This window comes from Amblyomma maculatum, chromosome 2 (assembly GCF_055883805.1).
Source record: "Amblyomma maculatum isolate TAMU_Amacu chromosome 2, ASM5588380v1, whole genome shotgun sequence".
In the NCBI taxonomy this organism is placed as follows: Eukaryota; Metazoa; Arthropoda; class Arachnida; order Ixodida; family Ixodidae; genus Amblyomma; species Amblyomma maculatum.
Window position 1 is genome coordinate 227,314,125 of NC_139345.1, and position 10,702 is coordinate 227,324,826.

Consider the following 10,702-nt stretch of genomic DNA (forward strand, 5'->3'; position numbering starts at 1 on the left):
GTGCTTGCAGCTGTTCATGGGTCTCACAAGGTGAGTATGTTATTAAAGCGTGTGCTTTTCGGCTCGAACCGAGTTTTTGTGTCAGCGAGATTTGAGAAATGCCAGTCTGTTATGCTAACAACATAAATACATACGGAAATAACCGACTAGTGTGCGTTAGGACCTATCTAAATCAATAACTCTGGTGGCAAACATTGTCTCGTTTCTGGGCAAGCCGCCGTCAAGGGGTCATCGCTCGATCGAGCGATGCACTAGACAGTCGTAGAGTTTTGTACTATAGTTAAACCGTTTTTCGCGGCGTTGTAATCAAGACTGCTGGTATATAATGCGGGATGAACATACAATTTCGAGAAATGCACGAAACTTTGAGGCGCAGTTTCAGCCTTTCGTGGCGCGACTATGTGTGCAACGGAATACTGCTGCGACACTGGCGTCTCATTTAATTCATATGTGCGATCCAAATTGTGAATCAGCTGCAGTGCATTGTTGCGGAGTGTTCTATAGAGAACGCGGAGCCGTTTACCGCAAGTAATGTGATTTAAAGACAGCGACTGGAAATGACACTGTGCTCTGTATTAATTGTACCACTGCTTGGTAGTAGCACTGAAGTAACTATGTATATCGCAAAAACATTACTACTATAGCAATTCATTTATTTCACCATATATACGATAGGAACTCCTGAGTAAAAATCTTTTATGGAACTTAAAATGGTGCATTCTAGATAATGACTGCATGTTTTGTGTGCATGTTAATTAATTGGGCTAAATGATCGCTGTTAACTGGGGGACTCGTGCTGGTTAGAAGTTTCTGAAACGGTTTCTTGTACGGAAGTCTTCCAATGAATGCATTAATTCATCCTAAATTACAGTGTGCCTTGCTCAGAATAGCTAGTCCATGGGATGGTAATGGTGTCGGTGACAAGACTGATCAGCCTGCTCAAGAAAATGGTGTGACACCAATGACAACAGTGACGCATTCTATTTTAGTGCTTTCAGGCATTGTACATCCCCCATTGTTCTGAACCCCAAGGCATGCTGGTAAGCTTGTTGCATAGGGCGCTCAGCTACTATAGGGCAGGCGATCTGGGTTTGATCCTGGCCGAATGCAGTGCGCATCTGTATGTATGATATCAGTGCACATGAAAGAACCTCAGTTGGTTGAAATTATACGAAGCCCTTCACTGCGGCGTGTCCCTCATAGCTTGAGTCGCTATAGGGCAATAATTAAACCCCATAATGGGGCCAACTCGTTGCCAGCTTTATGGGTATCTCACCGGAAGGTCTACTGTGGGCACCTTCAGTAGGGACATTCTGCATCCAGAGTACTATACCCAAACAGCAGAGCCTTACTTAAATAAAATATTGAAGAAAATACTCTTGAGAGGCCCCTATCAGATAACAAGTCAGTAAACCTTATGTACTGTGGAAATCCTACTATACATCATCATTTTGCTAGCATGTTAGCACTCATGGGGCAGGAATGCGCAGCTGGTAGTTACAAGTTGTCGAATATTATATAACGTTGGTATTGTTGCCGTAAAATTTGATCAGGCAGGAAGGCAAGTGCAGCTATACATTGTATACCAGGTGACTTTTTGTTATATGGTGTACAGCTCCAGTAGTGTAGGCCAGAGCAAGTGGAAGCACACTGATCGAGTGTTTTATTCAGTCTGGTTTCACCGAAAGGGGCATTTTCGAAAAGGGTGCAAGTTAGAGAATTTGTGGGCCCTGCTCTGCCACACTATCAATGTGTGTGGCTGCTCAAGGTAATGATGAAGCATACTGAACCAAGAGTGCAGGACAAATCGCAAAGGGAGGAAGACTGCTATCAACCAAGTGCATATGTTTCTTGAGCATGATTAAATGCATGTGAAATGAGCAAACACACATATAAAGCAAAATCAAGACCAAGAGCAAAACAGAGACCTGTCTTTTATGTATCAAGCTGAGCAATGTTCTGGTGAAAGATAGGAATTGAAGGTTTGGTAATGCAAGATGCCCTTTGCATTGCCCTCAACGGTGACCTGTTTCAACAGTGTGATGTACGCTGAGGTACTACTTCAATCCATGGAAATAGAAAATTTTCTAGGTATGCGTTATTACATATGAAGGCTGAGGTGGTACCATGCATTAACAAATCTTTGGTTTCTTTGTCGTGCCATGAGATTGATTATCTTTATTCATGATTGGCAAGTGTCTGGTGTCTTACTCTCGGTAGTCATCAGTTTTTTTTCTGAATTTCCTCTTTGATATGCATTTAATGTGCTCACACAGTAAATGGCTTTGGTTAGTATCATTTAACACCAGGTGCATTGCCTCAGATGCTATGGCTAAGCGAGTGACTTCGTTTAGCCTTTGCCTAACCTTGAATACGATGTCAGGTTTGGCTGCATGTTATTCTCTCGACTTGTTTTATTTCCTTATGTGTTGTGTGCCCATTGCAACGGTAGTCTTTAGCATGAGCAAGATTTGCGATGCAGCATTGCTGATGTTCACAGTGCTTAGCCAGAATTTAAAGCACACAGGAAAGTGAAGGAAAAAAGCTGCCCATCGGCAGTGCAGTGGATGCATCTCATGTCCTTATCGACAATTATTATCTTCATCAAGGGCTTGCAAAAAGTTTCATCGAAGTCTCAAGAGCTGCAATATTATTGTAAAGTGGTTTGAAATTATTAAAGGCCTAAAGGTAAAAAAAGGCTCACTGGCCCATATGATGGGATGCCCTGGCATATCTAGTTTTGCACATCTTCTGTTGGTGTGCAGTACTAGATTTCATTTCATTAAAGGCCCTAAAAGAGATAGTAAAATTAAAAAATACATATCCACAGTTACAGGAAAGCTTTTACGTCTACAACAAAGTGATGTGAGCAAGTGATTATAGCAGCATTGTCTGGAATGCCGTTCCAGTCTGCATACAGATAGCGCACAATGTTGGTGAGGAGCATGTCTGGAACCTTACTTTCCTTAGTTTGCTTGGCTTTTGCTGTTTGCTTATAATATAAACTAGATGGAGATAGCACTCAAATATATCTAGATTTCCAGATTTGTTATAAGGTGGGAATCTCTGTGTGTTGCCTTTCTTCTCTCTTTCATCCTAGCCTTTTGCACTACCTCTGCCACGATTCTAGACTTGGTTCAAGGACTGGCACAGGAACTTTGTCTGGGTCACTGCAACTGACGCCTCACTGCATGGCCAACCCTCGTGCTGAGATAGCGGTGAAGAAGATGGAACATTAAGGGGCTAGTCCTCCTGACTTTTTCCTGTCGGCTGAAGAAATCTAGTCATAGGGCACTTGTCCTCCAGTGCCAGCTCATGGCAGGTGCTAACACTGAGCTGTTAAGGAGCTGCCAAAGGCTCAACAGCTTGATACTTGCAGAACACGCCCCTGTAGCCTGCCCAGTAGCTGCATGCTTAGAGGTCAGCTGGTACCAGGTAGCTTAGAGTCGTCCCCAGTAGCTGCATGCTTAGAGGTCAGCTGGTACCAGGTAGCTTACAGTACTGGTGGATTTGGGCATATGGTATGCTGTAACTTCATTCTGAGGCATGCTTTATTTAGAGATTTCAGGCACGCAATGAAGCAGGTGCTCGAGACCTTATTTTATGGGCTAATTCTCTATGGTGTACATATGTCTCGTTCAGCAGTTGATTTTGAAAATGGCACGCAATGAAGCATGTGCTCGAGACCTTATTTTATGGGCTAATTCTCTATGGTGTACATATGTCTCGATCAGCAGTTGATTTTGAAAATACTGCTACCAGTTATGTGTCACAAATTCGACCAGTTGTATGTTTGTGAAACATTAGGCTTATATCTTTCAATGTTCAGAATGTTGCCTCGGAATAATTAATTGATGATGAATCCTGTATGGTACATACCATGGAGTCATCATCAATTATTACATTATTAGTACGTATCTGTACTAATAATGTTTTGAATGACTGCGCCTCACTTGCGAACATAGCCTGAATTGGTGTATCTCTAGGAATCTCTTGTTGTATTTCTAGCTCTAGGAAGAGGTAGAGTACAGGACCTCCTTTGCTTGTTCTAATTGCTCTGTTTCCTTTGCATACAGTATATGCATATAACATGAATGACATACTTGTGAGGTCATTATGATAATCATGTATAATTAGACAACTTGTCTGACTATCCACACCGGAGAATGGACTTTTTTTTTGCAACGAATCTAAATCCTTAGAATCACAAACCACTGGTTAAAAATACACTATTTTTGCTAAGCGTCTTTCACAGGTGTCGCACATCTCATACATGTACTGCAGTTCAACTGCTTGCTCATCATTCAACCAGAAAGAGTGAAATAAGTCTTGCATATAAGTTGTGATTTCGGCGCACACATACCGAATATTGTTTTAGTAAATTTGAGAGCTCGTATTTGTATGTAATTTTTTGAAATAAATAAACAATTTATATTATTATTATTATTATTATACCATTTTCTTTATGTCATTTTGTGAACTGCAAATTTTACGTCTCTGTTCGCTGTGGCAGTTTCTGGCCGTGAATCTACGCGGTGAATCTGGATGAGGCTGTATTATGGGCTTCATGGACGCAAGGCTCTTCCATGTGGTGTATTATAGCTGAAAGTGGCAAAAAGATAACCCGTAACTCGTGGCAAGAATTTTCTTAGAGAATAATAACCAGCCAAGGGACGAGGACGAAGAAAGACTATGTACACGCTACCATGTGTACATAGTCTTTCTTCGTCCTCGTCCCTTGGCTGGTTATTATTCTCTAAGACAATGTACCAACTGACCCAGATTTCAACCCTCCAAGAATTTTCGTCACGAGCGCACGCAAGCTCAGCAGCAGTAGCAGACAGTAGCAGTAGGGCGCGCCCTCTGCGGTGGGCTTGAGCGCCAATGCCTTCACAGTTTTCGCCACCGGTATTTATATATTTAGTTGCTTTTTACTGTAAAGATAATTAGTTGAACTTATTTGAGCTTATTTTATGCTTGAAAAGTTTCAAAAAGGTTGTGTTCAAAACAAGCAAACGTTTTGTCCATAGTGATTATCATCATTAGCTCAAGTTTGTGTGTCATGGCGCTGTCCTGAGCAGTACCGTGGTCCGTAGCTTGTGCCCACTTTTAAGTGGTTCGACCGCGTACACATCTTCGCCAGAGGTTTAATGTAAAGTTGCTTCGGAATGTTTTGCGCATCATTAATTGAAAACTAAGGATTGGCATAAGTAAAGTGGTAACGGTATGTTGCGCCTTCAGGGAAGCACTCAGGTGAATTCAAGCGTTTCAGCCTCGTAGAGATCGCTGCGGTTCGGCTTTGACTAGAGTTTACTTGAATATTGTTGCTACTGTAAATGATAAAATACGGTACCGGATAGAACTTTGGTGATGTTTTGTAATGCCTGTTCCCAAGTACACTGAAGCAAGCTTACGCGGCTACTTTGGCGACAGCCGTTCCCACCCTTCTACGCACAAAGTCGCGATACTGGTGCCTTTCAATAGCAGTATTAGTAGTAAAAACGGAAAATTCTCTTAGAAAGCAATGCCTAGCGTCTAAGGGGGTGGCCAAGGAGCGAGAGTGAGCGGCAGGAGCGCGATTTTGCACCTGACTATCAGAGGGACATTGTGTCAAACAAGCATCATTGTTCAAGTGAAGAGAAGAAGCACCACCTGATTTCAGCAGCCGTCTGCAGTCTTAATGCATGTACAGTTACTTCCAATATGAAAGGCAATACATTATCAGCATTCAGCAAACAAATGCCTCATATTAAAACAAGCACATTTTCTCGTGTGTTCTTTGTAATCATGCTCTCTTAGTACGGAAATAGCAGACTTTTTTTTTGTTTTTTTTTTGTGCCTTATGATGATACCTGTGCATTTGCAGCATTTTGAGATTTGATAACAAAATACAGTCGTGCCTCGTTAATATGGACACTTTGGTTCCCGACCAAAACTGTCCATAAAGCGAGTCATCCATAATAACGAGTCATGAATAAAAACAAAAAGGATTTTATTTAGAAAAGAGAATTGTAATTAACGACTGCTTTTGTACATAACGGTGTGCACTGGACTCAAAATTTCACAGAACACCAGCACATTTGAGTGCATTATCCTTGTCATTGTTGTCTTCGAAAAATTGTAGTGCAGCCTGAAGCGACTCGCTTACCATGACACCCGTGATGCTGGGCTTTGTGTTGGTCGAACTTTCGAGCACGAACTCCCCACTGGCCGATGAATCAGCGGCTGATTCTCTACTCACCGCCACTTCCAAAATGTGCTCTTCACTGAGCTAAGTAGCCGCTAAGTAGCTGCTTGAGATTCTCCTAAGGCGAGGAAACAGCTGAGCTGTCGATACTAGTCCCTCGCAGCCTGGATTGACTGAGATGGCTTTTGCCGCTTGTATTCACAGATTTCTTCGCGCCTACGTTCAGCTCTGTTCTTTTGCGTTTAACTTCCGCCATGCCAAAAGCCAGACTCAAGTTCAGGGCTACAGGCTCCTGATGTAAAGCTGAGGGGCTTTATCCTGATGCTGTGCACTTTTTTGCCTAGTTAACCTTTCTGCCTTTCCGTTCTTCTGATTCTTTCTTTTTTTGCCTTGCACTGTTTCTGTAAGAAAGCGAAGGAGTCAAGCTGGCAAGCTGCTATGCAGAGGGCAAATCGAACATCCCATCTTCTTGGCGCCGTTTTTATGTGTTCCCATAAAACAAACACTGCAAGCTGAAGTACAGTTTAGAGCGATGGCTAGCCGACTACGAAGAGCTCAGACCTTGTCAAGGCCGCATCGTTGACTCAAAGCGGAGCCGACATACGGACCGCCTAGTGGGCAAAGTTTGGCCGTTTGACAGCGCAACAAGGACGAAAACCAGGAGCATGAGAGGAAAGCGCGTCCAGGACGGGACGCCCGGTCCCGGTTGCGTGTTCGTACGTCGCCTCTTTTGTCGCTGTACTTTGTGAGCGTGTCTTAACTCTCACCGAAAAGCGTTAACGGCTTCATGGAACACACATTGCGCTTTGGGAAAGAAAACTTCAGTTCCCACCGCCACTGTAGGCACTTGTCTTTCTTCCTGTCGTTTCTTTTTTACGCTTTTACCGGCCACTCTGTTCACGTTCAGCAGAATTTATTGCAACCACATGTTGCTGTTTTCCCGACTGCGGCGGCACTTCCGCTGCACCCAGAAGCCTCCTGGTTCCCCTTTCGGGGTCTTTCTTACGCGGGCCCTCGGTTTGCTGTGTACGCTCCTCTCCGCTCTTGCGCTCCCCCCCCCCCCCCCCCTTCCTTAAAACGGCGACACACCGGCTTTGGTTCTTTCCAACCCCACAGGACTCGTTCAGGCATCCCGCCGTATCGGCTGTCGCGTAGGTTCGCGGGCGGCGCGCCCTTCTTTAACTTGCATTCGGACTACTCTGCTTTTTTTCAAGCACTGTCCATATTAACGAGACAAAAATACATAGGCCCAAGTGGGGCGCGTGCATTCTTCCCCTGTCCATTGTCCGGACAGCGAGTTTCCATATTAACGAGGCATAAATACATTGAAAAGGTTTCGTCCCCAGAAAAACTGTCCATAATACGGGTCGTCCATATTAACGGGGGTCATATTAACGGGGCACGACTGTATATATAATTCATAAGCATTACAATTCTTGCCAGATGTTCACATTCTTTGCTCTAAATTTGCATAATCTAAAATTATCCACCAAAGGAAACTGCTAGTCCTAGCCCTAACAAGCTTTTCATGTAACTGTGAAATGTGAAGGAGCAGTCGTTTCTATGCAAGGTAGAAGTGCCAATAGTTGGCTCAACGAAATTGATTTTGGCCGCAGCCACTGGCATCACTAGAGTGCAATAGGCATGATCTTTGAAATTTGTGGCTGGGCAGTCACGAAATTATTTAATCTGCAAATCGTTCAGTTCAGCTATCAATGTAATGGCAGTTTAGTTAGAGCATATCCGTGGCCGTATAACGATCCCACTTATCCTCCGACAGATGTGGTCCAAAATTGAATGCCTTCCAAGACAAGTTAGAAAACAAGCATGCATGGCTTAGGAGGTGATCCTAAGGATAAGGGCTGTTAGTGTTGACCAATGTCACCTAGTTACTGCTTTTCCCACTAACTTTAATTTGTTTTAATCCTGTTTAGCAGGCAAAAATGTTCCATTGAAGGAGGTGGGGTTTTAGTGATTTGTAAGTCCTGTAGGCTTCTTTATGGGTGGTGTTTGGTGGTCATACAATTTTTGTTTAGAACAGTCGCTGTTTCTTAAAATGATATTCATTTTTGGAGGAAAAGTTTGCTGCAAGAGCATGGTCACTGCGATGTCAAGGTGGCGAATATTAGTTGCCGATTACGCCTTGAATTGGATTTTGCAGCATTTCTAATACAATAGTCTAATCTGCTTTCAAGCTTTTTGTCCGATATTACTAGAACCTGTGAAGTTTGTGCAGAAGTTTAGGAAAGGATGGCTGAAGGACGATCAAGACTAAGTACTGGAAGTTTCAAATTGAAATTTGTGCAGTTACAGAGTCGCCAGTGCCCGTAATGGAAATAGGTACACATGAAAAAATTGCTGCCTGTCCAACTGCAATAGATACTTTCATCAGCTGAAACAGCCATGAAAGCTGAGCTTTATTATTGCGTTAGCAATACTGCGCCAGGTTTCAGCCCGTCACGTCGTCCCGGAAAGGGCCACGTTTGACCTTGAGAGACCCAACTTGGCAGTTCCTGCCAGCCCACATATAAAGCCCTTCTTTAACCAAGCCGTATGAATGTGCCTTAGTGGCCTATAGGGGTAATGTGACTGCCAGGGTCCTAGCAGGCTAATTCTGACATAATCGTCCCATGTGAAATGAGAGACCCAAGTTGGCAGCTCCGGCCAGGACCACGGACACGGACTAAAAACAAAAAAAGACTAGAGAAGGAGGTACACTACATGCTGAACCATAAGCGCAGCCATGGAGGTATTGCTGACACAATTCAACCCAGTTTAACCAGATCTAAACCACAGCCAATTTTTTTAGATGAAGTGAACTAGTACAGGGATGCTTCCAACCAAAATCCCTTCTTCGAGCAGGCCGAATTTGCTTTCTCCATGCTGATGCTACTCTGGTAGAACATGACGTATGTTCAGTACCTAAAGATTTTGAAATGTAAACACAGTGAATAGATGATTCTCATCTTAATTATTCCAGCCGGACTCTGAAGGCGAAGTGTAAATGCTGCTTAAACTGCCAACTGCTCGCAAATCTGCAAAAAATTGCGGAACACCTTATAAAACTGTTGAATCAATTGACCACCTTAGAAAGCAAGCTTTTCATTGCTAAAAAAATTGGGCACTTAAAGTTCAGTTTTTGATCTCTTTAAGATGTGTTGTGCTAGGTAATGCTCAGTGTTGCCCTGCTTTCATGACAGGCCTAACTGCCTTAAATGAATAAATTGCATGCTTCCTGAGCAGAATAGTTAGATATCCTAATTGCTACCTAGTCTTTGCTAGTGCATATAGCTACACAAAATGCCGACTTATGTCTTGGAGCCGTGTGACGAATGTAGGCTAGAGATTCATTTATTTGTCCCTTAAAGGCCCGAAGGCATTACATAAGGGGGGGGGCGTACATACAGGTTGGAGGGTAGTAGCAGAGAACACAAAAGAAAGAAAGGGGGAAAAATACACGGGGTACCAAAAAAAGTGTAAAATAATATACAAACTAAAAGCAAGAAATAAACATACAAAAAGAAAACAAGGAACAGTTGGCACTTCGGTGTCGCAGTATGAATATGTTTATGAGAAGTGATTAGCCAGTTTCTCGCGGAAAAGGCGGCGATCGGAGCATGTAATTACGTTGTCGGGAAGGCCATTCCAGAGCACTATGGCGTCGGGAAAAAATGAACTGCTCATTGCGGAGGTGCGGGTTTTAATGCGTGCGATTGGGTTACTGTGGTTTAGGCGGGATGACGTACGTGGGGGTGGCTGCAGCAACAAATGTCTTGGTGAGCGATAAAAGAAAGCGTGAAAGAGGCATAGCCGGGAAATAACAGGGCGAGTTGCTAGTGTTTGAAGGCCGAGGGATCGTTTAAGTAATGTTACGCTGGTATTTCTTGAGTACTGCATTGTAATAAAACGGGCGGCGCGATTTTGAATGGCTTCAAGGTCTGAGATGAGATACGATTGTGATGGATGCCAGACAAATGACGCGTACTCCAATTTAGGACGTACGAATGTTATGTATGCCAACTTTTTTACTTCAGGTGATGCAGATTTTAGATTGCGCCGGAGAAAACCAAGTGTGCGTGATGCTTTGGAACAGATGGTCTGAATGTGTGTTGTCCATGACAGCGATGATGTGATGTGTACTCCTAGGTATTTATAAGATGATGTTCTCGTGACGGCGACCGAATTTATGTTCTAAGTGCTATCAATAACTGTGTTTTTGCCGGAGAATGATATGTATTGGCATTTATTTAGATTAAGAGGCATGTGCCATTTGTCACACCATGCTGAGATAGTGGTTAGATCCTGTTAGTCCCGCAAAGTCATACCAACTGCTTAAAAGAGTTGATTGGTCCTATGGGTGGATTGTAGTCTCACTTTTGAAGGTCACGTTGGTTCAATAATTAAGTCTATCACTTCAAAGTGGGCATCCCCTAAAATTTTTGTTGCGACTTCATGTGCAAGCCAGGCTGAATACTCGTTTTCTGATGCACATGGGTTCCTGCATTACTTTGCCGA